Consider the following 19,851-nt stretch of genomic DNA (forward strand, 5'->3'; position numbering starts at 1 on the left):
GAGGAGATAGAAACATTTAAGTAGATATACTGAAATACGCAGTCTTCTAAAAACACGCAGCACAACATAAAGAAACGTCGAGAACGAAATTGCTAGAAACCAGCCTTTCTCCTATTTCTTTTGTTTAAGTGCGTGTGCGAAGGGGAGGGGAGAGGGGGTATCAAGAACTATTATTGAGCGAGCGGTGTTATTGGGTCGCAGTTCTGGTCGTTAGAGGCATTATAGTCATGCACCTGACCTTTATTTAGAGTCGTGACTACAGTCATGACTATCCGCATTCTCTTTGTTACGCAGTACAGCTTCAACGCCAACAATCTTCGTTCACTTTTGGCGGTTAAGACATATCACTCGTCAGGTAAAGAATTGATCCGCAATAATGCGCCTGCATGGTCCGAGTGCTTGCATCCCGTCACTTTCGTTCCAAACTGGATAACTCCCGCTCTCTTGCTGCAGACTTAGCCGCGGCTTACGCATAAGGCACCGAGGAAATGTTGAATTATACGGACGGCATGCTTCTACCCACATTACTGGGAGCGTTGCGCTTCACCGCTCAACACCATTGATTCGCCCGTACACGAATTATTTATGACCGATAACTGACCCGCCCGCTTTTTCTCGTTTCAGATAATAACACAGGCTAATCGTCGAACGCTTATCTTCCGTTTGCGGAAATAACAAGTGGTTTGCGTTTGATACCGACGACATCAAACGCAAGAACGTGTATATACAGCGAGCATGCAGATAAATGAAACACAGAAAAGGGAGGGGTGGGGGAGCATTCCCGAAAGCGATTGGTCCTCGTACAATTACTTAGTCCAGCTTATCTCAGAAGTTGGGCTCGAGGCATGTTCGGCGATTGACTACGTGTCGCTTGATATGCCGCCCGTATAAACCCTTCATGACTTTTACATAACTCCTACGTTCCACGGAGGGTCTCGCAATGCGAACGACTGAACCCCTACGTACACCACACGGTGAAAGGAGGCAGGCAGATTTAGAGGTCAGAAAGTGCCAGCGTTCAATGCATGCACAATTATAATTTCACAACACCCACTTGCTTCACCTCCTCCACATTAACGGCTGAGTGGCTGACTCAAACCATCACCTATCTAGGCTTAGTTTACCTGGCGGAATTTATCAGAGAAGCACTGAGGAATAACGCCAGCAAAGCCCTGGACTGACGGTCTTGATTTTATTTTTATTTGATAAATAAAGTGCATGTCTTATCCAGCTATACGTTTTCCCTTTAAGCCCGCTTTCACCCGCCGCGGTTGCTCAGTGGCTATGGTGTTGGCTGCTGTGAGCACGAGGTCGCGGGATCGAATCCCGGCCACGGCGGGCCGCATTTCGATGGGGGCGAAATGCGAAAACACCCGTGTACTTAGGTTTAGGTGCACGTTAAAGAACCCCAGGTGGTCCAAATTTCCGGAGTCCCCCACTACGGCGTGCCTCATAATCAGAACTGGTTTTGGCACGTAAAACCCCGTAATTTAATTTAATTTTAAGCCCGCTTTCTTTCTTTCTTTCTTTCTTTCTTTCTTTCTTTCTTTCTAATTGATTACGTGCCACCTAACTCGAGCAGTTTATTCTTGGAAGGTTACCATGACTGCACGCACTTGGTATGGGTGAGACACAGAGAGACGAACGGCAAGAAAGTAAACCAGATGCAGGTCTGCGGTTTGCTACACTGCATGCACCTGGGTTGGGAAAAGGGGGATTAGAAAGGAGGGAGAAGGATAGAGAGAGGGGAAAAAATGCTGGCTCTGCCGTAATCGAGAGTAGATGTAAGCATGAAATGGCTCCCGGCAAAGCAGATTGGCGCCGTGACGCCGGCCTGAAAGCTTACTGAGCCGAAATGAACCTGTTTTTAACTGAACCTCGTTGCAAGTCTCGTCTCGGTCAAACAACCACTCGCGGCGCGCCAGACGGTGCCGGCTTGGTCACGCAGCGTGGCGCCATCTTTCGAAGGAGGCGGCGCAAAACCGGCGCCGCGGAACTCACGGACCGTTGGCGTTAAAAAGAGCACAGGCAACCCTGTCTCAGCGCGAAAAGATGACAATCAAGTGTATCGTGCACTGTATTTGCTTTGGAAATGACAAATTAAACTTCAGCGTACTAGAAAATACAGCTTGAGTGATATTGTGAACAATATAGGAAGAAATCGGAAGCAATGTATTTTTTAAACTTGTTTGGGCAGTAACTAGCGTATGTAATGTGGTCCTGCACAAGGGGTTACGTGGGGGCCAGAGACCTCATTTCCTTAAGTTTTGACTATTTGCCGGATGATCTCGTTTTGCTCTCGCAACGATGCCCGGATGTTCTCATTTCAATCTCGCACCATTCTCGTCTTGAGTACCCGGATAACGGCTCTGGATTTTGGTTCAAGGTCTCTTGAAGGTCGCCGACAACGGGAGCTAAATGCATTTCATGCTTAAAACGCACAGGAAGTACTACAAGCATTCACTGAATTCGGTAGATCACAAGAAGCACAACAGTGCTTTAACAGTCTTTTAGTAGGATATAAAGTAACATCTATGTTGGTCGATTGTCTCTTTTGACAGAGGTAGGTCGCTGAAATTGATAAGCACAGCGGTAAGTGAGCGTCTTTGTGCACAATAGTACTGCGGACACCACGCACCCGGTGTAGCGCTGCAGATGCATGCAGGCTCATTGCTGGATAGATAGCAAGCGCGGGTCCAGCTACCGGTCGGACTCTAGTGGCACCAGTTTGACTCGCCCTCCTATGGAAAAAGCTGGGCGTAGGTCAAGGTTCGAATCAAATGCAACAAGCAGGCTCTGTTACCCGAATGGCAGTGGAAGGCAGATTGGGTCCAGAGCCTGTGGTTCCGGTAGGGCCTGGTGGCACGGCAGACGCTAGGCAGAGGACCCGTCATGAACACGACACTCCGACGTGAAGGGTTTAGCGTGAAAGGTACCCCGCAAGGGTGTAACAGATTGTCTCTATATGGGACTCCACTAGGATTCTTTACAGAAAAGTGGACAGTTTCAGATGTCAACCATGAATTGTGCTTTATTAAGGTCTTCTTTTTTTTTTTTTTTTTTAGCTGCACCAACTTTTTTTTATTGCCTGTGGCAGATAGCACAATTCTATCCCTTGATCTAAGTTACTCGATGAGGCGGCCATTTCTTCTACGAGAAAAATGCTTAATCAATCAATGAAATGCCTAATTGAATAATTAGCATTGGTGTTCCAGTTACTTTTTTTAAAAGAAAACGCTCTTTTATAGATTGAAGCACAAAAGTAACTGGAGCACCAATGCATTCGTCGGACACTTTGAAAATGAATATATAGAAACTGCTGCAGTCCACAAAATTAGTTCCAAGTGAATACGCCTTGCGAACTCACTAGATAGAATTCGTAGATTAAGATATGTGCCGTAAAATAATTAATGAAAATGTTAATCACCGTAAGTGTGTTAATTATTCATTTATCGCGAATAAAGCCTTCTGCGCGGAGGTTCTTAGCACTGAGTAGAGGAGGTAAGGTGCGAGTGCGGCTCTGTACGACACTTGCCTAGCACCAGGCTGCCACTTAGCAAGCTTAGGAGACTTAGGAACTCTGTTTGACGAATTTCTCATCTTGTATACATAGGGTGTTTCAGCGAACACTTTCAAAATTTATTGAAGGTTGCCCGTGGTAGATAGCCCAATTCTAGTTAATGAGCTGGTCTACTCGAAGAGGCGGACATTACTTGCACAAAAAATTGAAATGCATATTCGACTAATTAACAAAAATTACTAATTAAGTTCTTAACTAATTACCTGATGGCCCATATTGCAATTTACAAATTGTAGCCATGGAGTTCGCAAGGCGGATCCACTTAGAATTAATTCTCAGCATGACACCAGCTTCTAGATATTAATTCCCGAACTTTGCGGAGAAATACACTGGCGTTCCAGTTAATTTTGTGCTTCAATGCAAAAAGCGACGTTTTGTTAAGAACCTAACTGGAACGCCAGTGCATTTCTCCGCAAAGTTCGGGAATTGATATCTCGGAACTGGCGTCATCCCGAGAATTAATTATAAGTATATTGGAGTGCATAAGAGACGCAGCGCCTAATTAAAAACGTGGGAGTGTGTGGACGCTTACTAACGTGTGCGCATTACGTGTATTAAGTTCTGACTGTCGCGTATCTGTGCGTGTACTACGTCTTCGGTGTGTTCGTTTCATCTGTACGCCTGCTCATCATTGGACTGCATTGCGGTATCGTGTACGCGTTCGGAGCTCATTAGAGGCGTATGTGTCAGAACTCGGTATATAGTCAGTGGCGCGACCTGTCCTTGCCTTCTGTCTCTGCATTTTCCGGTCTGTCGAGGACTATATGTGGACTTCGTTTACTCTCGTATAGAATACTGCTCTAGATTTTCTGAACCTATGACGTTACTTCTTATTTTACAATAGTTTTCTTAGACTTAGGACTATCACGTGAAAAGGAGTAGCTTTCATCATAATGGGTGACTAAATCGCTTTCTCTTATTCTGATTTCAATTAAAGAAAGGGTCATTGGCACATACGTATGCAGGTATATATAGTATATACCTCTAAAGCCTGTAAAGGTGTACGTTTATCTAGGTCAGTTACTCAGCTGACTGTTGGAAGTTGGAATCAGCTAGCGCAAGACAGGGGTAATTGGAGATCGCAGGGAGAGGCATTCGTCCTGCAGTGGACATAAATATAGGCGGCTGCTGCTGATGATGATACAGGTATATAGGATTATGCACAAATATGCAATTACGCATTTGTGCGGGCTATTCGTACATTGTCTCCAAGCAAAGGAGTACGTGTTCTCCAGTTCAAGACTCTGCGACACGTGTGGTTTTTTTTTTTTTTTTTTTTTTTTTTTTTTTTACCGTTTAAATCCGTGGAGTCTTTTTTTTTTTTCTTCCTTTAATTTTTTTTTTTTATATTCTTAACTTTTTCGTGTACCAACGACACAATTGTCGATTAGATTAAGTACTGGCAAAGCACTACCTACATTTTTTGTTTACTGCTGTGCTTTTTCTCTCCGCTGTTCTTTCCCATCTTCCATTTCCCCTTCTCCCAGTGCAGGGTAGCAAACCAGAATCTTGTCCGGCTAACCTCCCTGCCTTCCCAATCCCGTTTATCTCTCTCTCTACCTAACCTGCCTCTTCGAATGCAATCAGATAAGATAATAGCTCTAGGAAAAGTAATGAAACAACGACATCACTCGAGTGATTACACGAGTCAATATACCTGTGCCGACTTTAAGAGTGCTTCGGTCAACCAGAGTGTACAGGGATGTTTGAGGCATGTCCTTCAGCACATTTCAACCGTTTTCTCAGATATAAGCTATTCTCGATCAATAGCGGGAAATTTGTGAGCGATATTATAATTCACATTATAAACAGGTTATATATAAAAAGCAAACAGTGACCACCTAACCATTTCTGAACCCGCCGCGGTGGCTCATTCAGCTAAGGCGTTGCGCTGCTGAGCACGAGATCACGGGATCGAATCCCGGACGCGGCGGCCGCATATCGATGGAGGCGGAAATGCAAAAACACCCGTGTGCTTGCGTTGTAGTGCACGTTAAAAAACCCCAGGTGGTCAAAATTAATCCGGAGCCCTCCACTACGGCGTGCCTCATAATGAGAAATGGTTTTGGCAAGTAAAACCCAAGAAAGAAGAAAAAGAACCATTTCTGAAACGTTTTCAGCGTGACACTTTGTCGTGGTTGCAAGCTCAGGATTTACCGACACGTGTACAGTCAGCAGCTTGCGTTGCCACCACCTTATAGCAGCGCCGTCTCTCAAGTCTCGAGTGAGTATGACGATTCCAGACGCTCGACTCCCCCCTCCTTTCCAGTTTATCCTTTCCAGTTTATCAGACAAGGGGCACGCGTCGACACAATGCCGGACCTACTCGAGCTGTAATTGCGACTGACAGCTTGACGCGAAGCTCCCGTCATCTTGACAGCGTTTGTGCAGCACACACGGGGCGCCGTACTGTGGAGCTACGTGTGCGAATTCTCCAGACAAACCACGCTATGACCTGTCCCACTCCCTCCTCGTCAATTACAGGCTTTTATATATACTGGGGCGTTATTCTCAGGCGATCACTTTCGGATATACTGACACTTTCGCGAGATTTCGCGATACTCATATATGCTCATTTCGATACAAATATATATATATATATATATATATATATATATATATATATATAGTGCAACTGACGGTGGTCTGCTCTGGACCACCGTCAATTGGACTTCGCTCCTCGAAGAAGCAGTACGTTTGTCGAGTGAGCTCCCGAACAACACTTTTCACTGAGATAAACGCGGTTTAAGTCATGGATACGCGACCTCAAAGAGGTCCGACGTAATGCTAACACATTTCTATCGCATTTAACGATAGGTAGCCGCTGATTATTGTTTTTCTTTGCAAATTAATGGATGCCTATTGATTGATTATGATATCAAGCAGCAGTTATTCAAGAATACCACGAGTAATTAATTACATCGTCTTTTATTCTGAGCAGTTCAGAACCCGTGCTAAGTGCAGCGTTGCTTCTGACGCCAAGCTGATGGCTGGTTACCTCACGGAAACTGAAGGCGGTGATCAGGTGGTGCCGATGATGATGATGATGATGATGATGATGATGATGATGATGATGATGATGATGATGATGATGATGATGATGATGATGATGATGATGTGATGATGGTGGTGGTGGTGGTGGTGGTGGTGGTGGTGGTGGTGGTGGTGGTGGTGGTGGTGGTGGTGGTGGTTCTATTGGCCTAACTTTCCAAATGGGGAGGTGACAAATAGACACCTAGCCTGCTTGAGCTAATCAGTTACTATCTACCTGCATATATGTTTAGCATTTTGGCTATATCTCCTTGATCGTTTGCTATCTTCGTGAAAACCTGCATCTCTATGTTGCAGTTACCTATTCCCGGGGCCACTCTGAATCTATAAATATCTCCCCTGCATTTTTTCCACCAATGCTCTAAACGCCTCTTGCTTATGTACCACGTGCCACATGATGCGTGCATCCACACCACGGTCATGCCACGTGGAGTAAAGTGCAACGAGCACTCATGCGGAGAAACGAGCGAGAGAAGGTTAGAGGGACCTCCTGGGTTTTCAGGGAAGCGACAATTGAGGACCGGGCTTAAAGGGACACTCAGTTGAGAAACACAATATGCGCCTCATTAGTTAGGATGATTTGTGGATTTTATTGCGATAGCAATTATATGGACACTCAAAAGCAGATTTCTACCGTCGGCGTCGCCGTCGCCGTCGCCGTGAGGTTCCGTATGACGTCAATGAAGATTAAATCGTCGCCGATGATGATGATGATGATAAGTGGTTCTTGAGGGAAAGGGAAAGGTTGGCGCTATCTTCTGCAGCCCTTGAGGGAGCACGGCTCAGCGCCGAACGCTGTATGTGCGAGTGAAAGGGCGCGAGGGGCGCGCGCTTTCACGGGGAGTGAACGCACGGCGGAGAACAAATGCGCGTTCTGCGCCGTGCTCCCTTAAGGGCTGCAGAAGTAGGCGTCTCTTTCCTCCTTTACAATCACCATATATGTAGAGCAAACGCGCCTTCTTCCGATACGCGAGAGGCCGTGGGGGAGGGGGGGGGGAGGGTAGGGAGGCGACGTTTAGCTGCGGCACCAAGTGCCTATTTATATCAGAGGCTCCGGCAACAGTCACCAACGCCGCGCGCATTTTGAGCGAATGCGGGCAAAACGCCGACGGCGTCGACAACAGTTCTGCGTCTTGCCGGTGCTGCTGCATGTCCAAGTTTATACAGCTGATAAAGCTAATATCATTACTCCGTTTAGCTCTCTACCAATTTGCTATCGCAATTGATGCTTCGCCTTTCAGGTGAAACTGCGACAACTTTTTATTGGCGCAAGGGCCAGGTGTGGCCAAAGAGCTCCAAGCGAAAGGTATATATGATGGATTGTCGATGGTATAGAACATGGCAAATGTCAGAGTTGTGAATCAGAATTACGAATGGTGTGCATGTAACTTGGCGGTAGAGAGGCCTAAAAAATGTCGCAGTTTCGCTCGATTGCGATAGCAAATTAGTGGACAGCTATACGAAGTAGGGATAGTAGTTTTAAAGGCCGTATAAACATGCAAATGTAGGCATACGAACTAAATTAACAAGCATGGTGTCACGCGTGCACAAGTAAACATGGACGCATCTCACTCGATGACCGCGGAAACTCACTGTCAAAACGCAGGAGTGAGTAAAAGCGGCAACAGCAGCGAGCGTATTGACCTTCGGCTGCCGCTCGCATCAACGCGAACTAAACCGCGAAAACACAGCGCACGGCGGACTTTGTCCCCGTCGCAGATGGCTTTCAAGATACAGCGGCCGGGCGGTCGCGCGCGCGGCGTGGCTTACCGCATGCGCTCTGCGCAGCTCGGTCGCCGCCTGACCACGTGACTCGCCGCGCGCCTGGCTAAGAGGAGCGCCGCGCTCGCCTAGTCAGTACGAGTTTGGCCATGGGTGACAGCCATGAAGCCGCAGCCATTTTTATCAATATCATTACCATCATTACCCATTATTATAATTAATTCTCGGTTCTTGGCCACTTTTCGGGTTTTCCGATCTATTTTACCGCTTTGTCATGCTAATTATCATAATTAATTTAATGACCATCATGATAATTTATCACTATTTATATTCCTCATGCCATTACCTATCGATTTATGTATAATGTTATCAGGTTTGTAATGATCTTATTGAGTTATCGAGTTTATGTACATATTTACCGATTTCTTGTCCGATTTTTGGCTCCGACTTTTTCAAGACCACCTCAAAACGAGACACACAAGGCTTTCGATTTAACTTAATATTCCCCAGTGCGCTTGAGTTCGTTGGCCTAACGGTACGCGGGCCGACATGCATGTTTGCACGACGCAGCACCCGAGGTAGCTGCTGCTGCGTAACAGCGCCCTGCAGCTACCAGACGTCTCACAACGGTGGCGGGATGAGGAACGCCGCCAGCGGCGCTGCAGGCGCCACTCACCTTACAGGGAACGGGGTAATAAGTTAATTGCATGTACTATAAGCTAGCTGCTTATACAAGTTGCAGCTGTACATACATGTACAGCTGCAAAGCAGGGACGCTATTTTTTGTACGCACAATGCTCAAATACCAGCAGTGGAAAGCAGAACTTCCAAATCTGTGACGTCACACTGGCGTACCAGCGCTGGGATTATGGCGTAAAATCAAAAAATAAAAAGGAGAGGAAAAACGTGTGTGGTTCTCGATTAATTTTGGCCTTGAGGTGTTCTCTAATGTGCTGTTCTATTTAAATGTATCGGTTGGTTGGTTTGGTTGGTTGGTTACGGTGTTTCTTACAGGCGGTGTTAGGCATTGCAGTATAAGCCGGCTATTTCTCCGCCTGTTTGTCTCTCCGGGAAATATTATATGCTTCACACACGAATTTGGAGATCCACTTGTTTGCAGGTTGCCAATTAAGTAGTAGAGGGGCTTACCCGGTCGGGAGCCACTCTAATTTATAGAATAAGAACAGGATCGGCTTCCACTCCAGCATGGGCGTTCAAAACTGGGCGAGGTACATCTCCGCTATGCACAGAATGTCAGGACATTGGTGACATGGAACAATTAATTTGCATGATCCTGTCGGTATTTCAATATCGAAGAAACAAAATTGATTTAAATAAACCATATATAGCGTGCTTCTATTACGCCCTCAAAGGTAATGCAGTCGCCGCGGTCGCGAGTCGAACCAGCGACCCGATGCTCTGCAGCAAAACGTCGTACCCACCTCGACGGGTGATGTCACCATCGAGTATGTACAATGTTGCGCATAAAGGACACGGACAAAAGAAAGAACGATGGGAGACATCGTTTCCATCGTTCTTCCTCGTGTTCGTGTCCTTTATGCGCAACACTGTATGCATGCTTATGCCAAGTATCTACCTTACAGTCATCATCGAATCAACTTCCTTACCCGTTCTAACGCGATGTTTATTTACTCAGCTATCACCAAAAACAGAACGCGGCGGTACAGCGTCCACGTCCAACGTGCCAATGCCCAGCTGTTGCGCGTCAAAAAATTCGCCAGATCACGGTGTCCCATAAGGCACACCATGCCACGGTAAAAGCAAATGCCAAAAAGAAGAAATGCCGACCATAAACAATGTTACTGTAAACAACAAAGTCGAGGTTATAAGGGTCACACTTGCCACACTTGCCGTTGAACGGTGACGAGAGATCGTCGGGAGAGAACGAGCTGCCCGCAGGTGGACACTGCTTGCTTATTGCTTGGCGTTAAGCGCGAATCTGATTAGACTACGGTGGTCACATACGAGGTGCCACGCTTGGCTGCATCCCACGCGGTCGCACGGCTTTCTGCCGGCCAGAGAATGCGTTCGCGTAACCGGCGATTGACCTTATGCTGTCCGCGACCGCGAGTGGCCACAGCTGCGCGTGAAGTGGACAACCCGTTTGTTTGAAAGGGTTCGAAATGTCAGGGGTCTGCTCGGGGAAGCCAGGGCTTCGGCCGAGCGGACGTCGTCGAGTCCATGTTTGACAATGGACCGCCGGGGCTCTAGACAGCAGAATGAAACGACTGCGGCCGAGGTGATGCACGGAAATGTTTGAAAACGGGGATTATACCATCAAATGTTAGCTCGTTTCAGACGAGGCTTTATAATTAAGGGCGTAATTCTATGCTGCACAAGCACTAATTGACTAGTGGGATAACGATCGGCGCGCTGAATTTCTCGGCACATCAGTGATTGAGTAACGTCATCATTCTTAGAAGAAATTTGATCGGAGGCGTGCAGGGTAGCCAACCGGAACTACCTCTGGTTAACCTTCCTGCCTTTCGTTGCATCCACTCTCTCTCTTGTTCAGAGGACTTCTCATTAATTATTAAATTATTACATTTCTTAAGTATACAGTATACGATATATACGCAAGTAATCGAGCACAACAGCCGACTGCTCAGCGAGATTCGACTCCTAAAAAAAAAAAAAGGTATTTAATTGTCGGAAACTATATAACCCTCGCCGGATTAGCGTGCTGTCGATAGCTGGACCAGTTGGTACACGAATGAAGGTGAAAACGAGCGGAAAATATAATGTACACAAGCAAGACTACGATGGGATGAGGCTGGTTCCCGTACCGTCGTGTTCTTGCTTGTGTCTATAGGTTCTTTTTTGCTGGTTTGTACGTGAAATCTTGAACTAATACTATACTAACGGCCGCTGTTAATGCCCGCTATATAAGCTTTTTGTGAACTGTACCTCATAAATATCTGAAACTAGGCTAAAGTCTCTGTCTTCCGAGTTCTCTTGGACGGCTGTGATGCGGAAGCAGAATATATTTTCTTATAGGTTACTTCAATCACGTGATTTTACAACCAATGGTCATTTCACAAAATATTACTTGGTTTAGATTGAAATCAATAACAATAAGTTAAATGTGTTCGTGCTGGTGTGTTCGCGGCTGTATAGCTAGCAGAATTACATCCGGTCGGTCGGTCGGTCGGTCGGTCGGTCGGTCGGTCGGTCGGTCGGTCGGTCGGTCGGTCGGTCGGTCGGTCGGTCGGTCGGTCGGTCGGTCGGTCGGTCGGTCGGTCGGTCGGTCGGTCGGTCGGTCGGTCGGTCGGTCGGTCGGTCGGTCGGTCGGTCGGTCGGTCGGTCGGTCGGTCGGTCGGTCGGTCGGTCGGTCGGTCGGTCGGTCGGTCGGTCGGTCGGTCGGTCGGTCGGTCGGTCGGTCGGTCGGTCGGTCGGTCGGTCGGTCGGTCGGTCGGTCGGTCGGTCGGTCGGTCGGTCGGTCGGTCGGTCGGTCGGTCGGTCGGTCGGTCGGTCGGTTGGACGCCCTCACGCTCGTTTTTTGGTTGGTGGTTGGTTGGTTGGTTGACTTATTGATACTATAATTGTAAGCCCTGAGGGTCGTCGGCTCTTCGTTGACGTTTGGCTTCAACATCGCGCTCCGGCAACTCGGGGTCCGCGGCTCTTCGCTGACGTTTCGCCTGGGCCGGAAGCGATCACACTAGAATCGGACGACAAGCTTCGCTTACCCCCATTTTCTCGGCAGGAGAAGGGCTGATGATTTTGTCTCTTTGGGTCCCACGTGTGACAAGGGTAGTTCAAGGGCGCGTTAAGGTCCCGAGCCCGCAGGGGTATGTGCCATTGAGCTTGGGCCATTTCTGCACTATCACCAGGATCGGCCCATTTTTCAGCGTGACACCACCACCGCCGACACTTGTGAGCCTATAAAGCTTCACTTAAAACTCACATGTTCCGATATAAACCTGTATGATCATTAATATTATGGTAACACACTTATACGTGTTCTATGAGACAGACAGACAAAGAACTTTATTAAATAGGTCCTGAGAAGCGAGATTTATTTATTTATTGATTTATTGATTGTGCCTCACGGCCAAAAAAAGCAACGAAGTGTTTATTAGACGCCGCAGAAGAGGGCTGTATATTAATTTTGACCGCCTGTGGTTCCCTAACTTGTGCCCGCAGCTTGTTACACGAGCGTTATTGTATTCTGCCTCCATCCGAAAGCTGTCGCCGCTGTCGGGAGTCGAACCCACAGCCTCATGGTCGGCAGCGGAATACCATAGGCACGGTGGATATTTGGCGTTACGGAGAGATTCCAGACTTCTGCAACTTTGCCGTTTCGATATCTGTAGGTATTTGCGTTAACTCAATATTCTGCGAGAACCAGTGGCCGTGTAGAAGAATATATACCTTTTCCCCTTCTAGGTGAAACAAATACCACTCAACTTGGTTCAGCGTTTCGTGTGTATATATGGATATCAATATCGGAGATGGGTCTGAACTAAAGCTCCCGCTTAAGCGGTTGAAACGCGAAAGCGGAACATATGTATTTTACTGCTTTTTAAAGTAAACCTCATAGCGAAGATCTCGTTTTGTTTGATTCGTGTTAATACCTTTACAACTATTCGTAAACAAAACCATTAAGCCATTTTTATCTATTTATTTATTTTTAGATTAGAAAGGTCATTAGAGCAAAAGCGGACGATTAGCTAACTGAAACAATATGCGCATAAATAAATTAATCACGTGTCAGGCCTGCATGGCCTGACACGTAATGTAGTTTGATCATGGACTCAAAAAAGTCGCAGTTTCGCCCGAAAGGCGAAGCATCGATTACGATAGCAAATTAGTAGAGAGCTATATGAAGCAAGGATAGTGGTTTAATAGGCCGTATAAAGTTGTAAACATTCGCTTACTAACTAAATAGGCAAGCACGGTGTCACGCGCGTACAGGTAAACAGGAACAAATCTCGCTCGATGACCGCGGAAACTCACTGTGAAAACGCTGAAGTGAGAAAGCGCGCGCCTGCAGCAGCGGGCAAATTGACCTTCGCGTTGTCTCTCGTCTCGCTTCAACGCGAACTAAACGTCGAGAGCACAGCGCATACGAAGCTACCAGCACTCGGCGCATGCACTCTGACCCATCGCAAATCGCTTGGAAGATGAGGCCCGAGCGGGCGCGTACTTCGCCCATATTGCAGATCGCTTTCAAGATATGGCGCCCGCGCGGAAGCGCTGGGAGCAGCAACCGACGGAGCAGAACGCCCCCCCCCCCCCCCTCGCTCTCCCTCTCCGTCGCCTCGCCCCCGTGCCTCGCGCGCGAACGAAGACCGGCCGCGCGCTTCCGGCCTGCCTTCCTCCCTTGCGTGCGCTATAATGAGCCGCGATTGCCAGCTCACCCTCGTACGCTTATTCACTCGCACACACAGCGTACGGCACGTGGCGACGATTTTATCGCCGTTGAACTTTATACGGAACCTCACGGCGACGGCAGAAACGCGCTTGGAGTGTCCATATAATTGCTACCGCAATAAAACAAGACTAAGAAAGGTTGGTTGTCAATGCTTTCCAAAGGTTTAGCCATTGATTGCCTCTCTCGCAAGGACAGCGGCCACGCACAAATCATGTGGTCTACATAGTCTCCGGCTAGGCGCTTTTCTCAGAGTTATGGCTGTGCGCATGGCCAATAAGACGGCGGTACAGTGTTCAGTAAGTGCTACGCCAAGTCTCAGTCTATATGCAGAAGGTTTGCATGGCTTCTTCAGATGTTGCATGGCACGCTGAATCGATACTCGGGATAAAGTAAATGAAGTTGCCGATGACGGTGGTCTATAGCTTACATCAGTTACTAGCCGTTGCAGTCGACGCGCATGATGTAAACCTTTGTTCCGTTATACGCAGGTGCTGGTAAATAATGCGAATCTGTTTACAGAAGCCGTTGAGATTAACATTAGAAGTAAAAATCACCTCAGCTTTCCTTGTCTCGCTGTAAAAGAAAAAGAAAAGAAAAAAGGAAGAAAATATATCCTGTTTCTTTCTTTGATAGTGGTCTGTGTCAATTGATTTTGCTATAGGTTGTACTCCTTGCGGTTTCTTTTTGTTTCTGTTGTGCAATTATATATCAATCAGGTGCAACAAGATTCTTCCGTTTGCTGTGCTGTTTTAGTAGTGCCGCAAACAACTTCACTGTTGTGTGCGTTCCGGTTGCGTAACACTGAACAGCCTTGAAATTCTCTGACAGTAAACCGCCCGAGCATCGACCGGCCGGCATGTCAGCGCCTTATATAGGACCTTTTACGTGGCGATGAGTAACGTAGCCTCGAATTCAGCGCAATTTCGCCGCCGCACCACCACATGTACCGCTTTGCTCCTCGTATATAGGTAGGTACGTGCTGACGGTCATGCGTTTAGGCGGCAGCTTGCAGCGGTAGTGGTGCGTTTGCGAATTACTGAGATTCTAACATGTGTCGTGTGCAGTTAATGCGAATTCAGGTGAATCAAGGCCAAAAGATACCTGCGTGCTGTTTTCTCCTGCAGAAGCAACTTTCGAAAGCTGAAGATACTAGCAGCCGAACTATATGAAGTTCATCTTCAGCTGTGACCACACTGTGTCGTTCGTTTCAGCCGTTTCGGTTGACAATGCACTCATCGACGAGCAGGGTGCAGTTCAGCCCGAGTTAAAAGTTCTGCTGCACTTTCTTCATTGAAGCGCAGGTGCCTGGGCTAGTAAGTGAGAAATCGCTTAGGCAGCGCTCGAGACTCACAGACCCGGACTCACAGAAAGAAACATGACACAGCGCTGCGCAATGTTTGCGTCCGTGTGTCCTTGTGCTTGAACGCTACACAGGAAGTGATTAACAGGTTAACACTCTCGGTTGTATCATTACGCTGATATATTTATGGAACATTTACTTCTCCAACGCACAGGTATAGTGCGCACGTTATTGTGATTTATCGAGCAAGCAATGCTCGCTTCTTCAAGTATACTCCGTCTGAAGTGGCAGCAGTGGTAGAACTACACCAGGCGATTTGTGGATATAATAAATGGCTATATCTTTGCAATGTGCGTTGTTGATCTAGTTGGTACATACTCGGATGGTATAAATTAGCAGAAAAATAGCATCGCTACTGCTATATATTTTCCCTCATCGTTGCACCAGGACAAAATGAAGCAACGTATGTGTATACGTATATGTTTTCCCACGCAGCCATATCGCGAGTAAAAGTCCGCACAAGTTGAACGGATACTAAAGAAAACCGTTATATTAATCTAGACCGGTAAATTACGCTTCCTTGGGTCTGCGCGTGCACCTGGACATAATTAACATTGTCCGGTAATATACGTGTAGTCTCTTGCAGTGTACTGCACATTACTGTATACTGTACAGTATATGCAGCTGCTACTCTGGTCCTGTATTTTTACATCACTGTATCTCTGTATGTATGGGTTTGGAGGAAAAGAATTACGGTTCATTTGCTCAGAGAATGACGGTTAATTTAGATGTTTCAATTTCTTAACTAAACCATGGCCCCCATGACGTCATATATTTTCGTGCATATGGGTCAGGTCGACCTATCTGCCTTTCTCTAAATACTCTCTCTCTCTCACGTCGCTTCTAGTACACAATATGTATCAACAGAAATGGCTAGGCTGAGTTGTCTGCCTTTTCATTTGCGATGAAAGGGCTTACGTGTAGTTCCTAATAGTAAAACCGATGACTCAGCGGGGTGCTTGTGCGCAATTTTTCAAGGTGGCATTGGCACCTTACTTTATCCCTTACGTTGTCTCTTGGTAGCGAGGAGCCTTTTCAACACCTTCTCTGTGACTGTCCTCGCCACAATTTACAGAGACGATCGCTCGCAGTCACGATAGCGCTCTTGCACCAAAGACCTCTAAAAAAGGAACTTCTGTTGGAATGCCGACATCACAAGCCATCGCAGCGGAGGTCGGCGAGGGCACTGTTGCACTTTTTAAGGACAACAGACTTAGACAAGCGGCTGTAGCCTGAACCGAGGCTTACAGTGCTACAAGTGCTACTGTGCTGTGCGGTGACTGTATGCGGTGACAATGACCGACTGTGATTATGTATCTGTGCTTCCTTTGTTTCCCTATTTCTACTTTCCTGTCAATTTACATCCCCCTCTCCTCTCTCCCCAGCGTAGGGTAGCAAACCGGATCTTCGAATCTGGTTAACCTCTCTGCTTTTCTTCCCTTTCTTTCTCTTACGTTGTCTCTGACAAAATATATACGCGCTTGTGATAGAAACTGAATGCGAATTCGGTGCTTCAGAGTTGTGACGTACTATACCATAGCTCAATATTCTAATTTTAATTTCTTCTCCTCCCTTAACTACCTTAAAGTAAGCGAACGAAAACAACTGCAAGGCGTTGGCAGCCGCATGTTGTACGTGTAGTAGTCAACGATGATTTTATCTAAAATTCCACGCCCGTCGCAACGCGACATCCGCGGGAATCGAACCCTCGACCTCGTGCTCAGCAGCAAAACGTCCTAGGCTTTGCGCCACAATGACGGGTGTTGGTGCTGAAGAACCGCAGATGAACCGGCATCTTCGAGCTAAGTAGCAAACATTTACATTACCTTTAGTGAAATGCGGTTCTGGCGCGAGGAAAAACTAAGGGGAAATAAGAAGGAACACAAACAGCGCGAACTTGCAACTGAAATTGTCGCACAGAAACACCCATATTTTATGCACATAGGATTGACATGCGCAAACCCGACAAGTGCACTACACGTGTAAAAAAAAAATAAAATCATTTGCAAGTTGGCGCCTCTTTCTGTCCCTTCTTTCCTCTTAGTTTTCCTTGCGCCAGAACCACATTTCAAGCATGAACCGTGACTAGTCCAACATCGCATTCTGCTGGATTACCTTTATCTCATGCATGCAGCGCTTAGTTCATAAGACACGCGTTACTATATGGGTGTTTCTGCGAATAGTGTCAGACATTTTGAAGATTACCTGTGGCAGATAACACAATTGTAATCTTTAAGCTCGATAACTCAAAGAGGTGGACTATTTGCATGAGAAATCGAAGTGCATATTTCAATAAATATTATAATTCACTAAGTTAGTTTTCAACTAATACCTATTATTGACCCATATTCAAATTAAATTCTAGCCTGGGAGTTCGCAAGGCGGATCGACTTGGACCGAATTCTCAGGGTGACACCAGTTTCGAGATTTTAATTCCCGAACATTGCCCAGAAATACATTGGCGATCCACTTCTGTGCTTCAAAGCATAAAACGGCGTTTTGATCAAAATGTAAGGGGAACGGCAGTGCCCCCATCCGCAGAACTTTTTCCAAGTAGATATACCTTGCAATCTCACCGGCTACAATTTGTAAATTGCGATAGATTCCGTCAATTAATTATTTAAAAGCTTAATTAGTATTAGTAATTTTCAATGAGAAGTTGATAATTCGCAAATTACGCATTTCGATTTCTCGCGCAAATAATGTCCACCTCTTAGAGTAATACAGCTCAAGGAATAGAATTACACTATCTGCCACAGTGCACTATGTGCCACGGGCAAAGACTTCAAAATAAAAAAAAAAAAGAAATAAAAATATTTTGCAGTCTTCGCCGAAACACGTACGATGACTCCTGCGAGAGCTTACCGTGCAAGGCAGGCAAGGAAGTCTCTCGCGGAAGAACGCGGTGCCGTCCGTCGATGTCTCGCTCCAAGAGTCGAAGCAGCAGGCGGAGACGGAGAGGGGAGGACACCGAGAAGCGTCTCGGCCGTGACGGAACGCGTGACGAAGTCGCGGCATCGGGAGAGCCGCGGTTTTAACCCATTTCGCGGGGGGAGGCGGCGGCTTCGACGCGAGCCACTGGCGAGGGGGGCGGAGGGGAGTGGGGAGGTCGATACAGCGAAGGCGTCCTCCTCAGCTGCTGCTGCTGCTGCTTGGTGCGACCGCCTGCCTGTCGGCGTCTCGCAATCGTCGCAGCAGCAGCAGCAGCAGCAGCAGCACGCGGCGGCTGCAGCGAGCGCCCGCGACTCTTGCGTCGGCGACCTTCGCGAGATCGCGCGGAGAGGTTTCGAAGAAGCGACGGCGACGAAGAAGCTCGGCGACCGCCGCCGTCTACGTCGTCGCCGAGGCATGGGGCCCGCACGACGCGGCGGCCTAGACGCGCGTGACGTGGCCGCCGCTTCGACTGGCCGACGCTCCGTACGCTACGGCCACGCGCCGCCAAGCGATGAACGCGGTGAAAAAAAAAAAAAAAAAGAGAGAGAGAGAACGAGAAGAAGAAAGAAAGAATGAATGAAAAAAAAAAAAAAAAACAGATGAATAGAAGGGACCCGGGGCTCAGCGCGAGGGAGAGTGCCCCGCGGTGATCGTGAAAAAATTTAAATGAGCGGTTACGAAAAAAAAAAAAATGAGAAGGGTTGAAGCCACGTGATCAAAGCGCCGTATCGGCTGTGTTTAAGGTTTATGTTTCTCTCTTCTTCTGCTTCTTTACCGGACTTCTTTTTGTCGCGCGCTTAGACACTTTGGAAATGAGCGCGCGCGTTTCTTGCGTGGAGTTGGGGAAAGGAAGGAAGGACCCGTCTTTGATAACGTTTCAATTTATTCTGAATTTTCTGCTACGGTATACTCTGATATCGCTATCGTGTTGGCGTGAGTTGACATGCTTGTCATGCGCCTTAATTGTGTTTCTTATCACGATATAAGCTGCGTGATGTACCAGTGACTCGAACGTAGTTGAGGAACCATTACTTTTCTAAAGGAGTGCTATCAAGTCAAACACATGCGGAAAAAATGAAAAAGAAGGAACGAAAACTAACTGATAATAACATCATTAGCGCTCCGATTGCTTTACTTCGTAACAGTTCCGCTCTTGAAATCGCCGCTTCGCCTTCTCCTTTCTTGTTCTACCGGGGCTCCTTTGTTCGACTACATATAGCCACGAAGCTTCAAAGAGAAAGCGCACCCGGGTCAGTGTCCCACACATTGGCGAAAGCGGAGGCATAAATGTCATACTTTGTTTTACAAAGTATAGCGAAAGTTCCCGGCGAAAAAAAAAAAAGCTCGGGGTAGCTTGCATTATAGTGGCGTAAGGCTAAAGACACAGCGGAGCTGATCGGTTCCTATATATAGCTGGTCGTGGCTATGCGAAGTGATGCTAAGTTATACGAAGTAATGCCAAGTGATGCTAAGTTATACGAAATGTATAAGTATATTTCCTCGTGGTCCGTGGCATCGGGGAACGTCTCGCGAAGCACTTGCAGGCCGAGCAAACGTAAGGGAAGTGGGGCGAAAGCTATGCACAGTATTACCAGTTTCGCCCGAAAGGCGATGCATTGACAACGATAGCAAGGTTTAGCGCTCCGCTTTAACTCCTCGGACGATGTTGTAACATATGCTGGGACGGCATCGCCAGAAGCAGCATGCAAGGTAACTAATGTATGGCAGAAGGAACAGCACCCAGGCGTTTGGAATATATATTCCTTCGCCATACATGTAGTAACGCGTGACGAATCATCGTTGGTAATC

At 47.1% G+C, this 19,851-nt stretch overlaps 1 protein-coding gene across 1 annotated transcript in view; it reads right to left on the reverse strand.

Moving 5' to 3' along the window:
• The window catches only part of LOC119449927 (protein krueppel-like), a 125,660-nt gene extending 107,080 nt beyond the window's left edge, over positions 1–18,580 (reverse strand). The window contains exon 1 of the mRNA XM_037713219.2: positions 17,974–18,580. The gene's annotated coding sequence lies outside the window, so the exon portion shown is untranslated. The remainder of the gene's footprint in view (positions 1–17,973) is intronic.
• Between the last annotated feature and the right edge of the window lie 1,271 nt (positions 18,581–19,851).

This window comes from Dermacentor silvarum, chromosome 4, assembly GCF_013339745.2.
Source record: "Dermacentor silvarum isolate Dsil-2018 chromosome 4, BIME_Dsil_1.4, whole genome shotgun sequence".
Lineage (NCBI taxonomy): Eukaryota > Metazoa > Arthropoda > Arachnida > Ixodida > Ixodidae > Dermacentor > Dermacentor silvarum.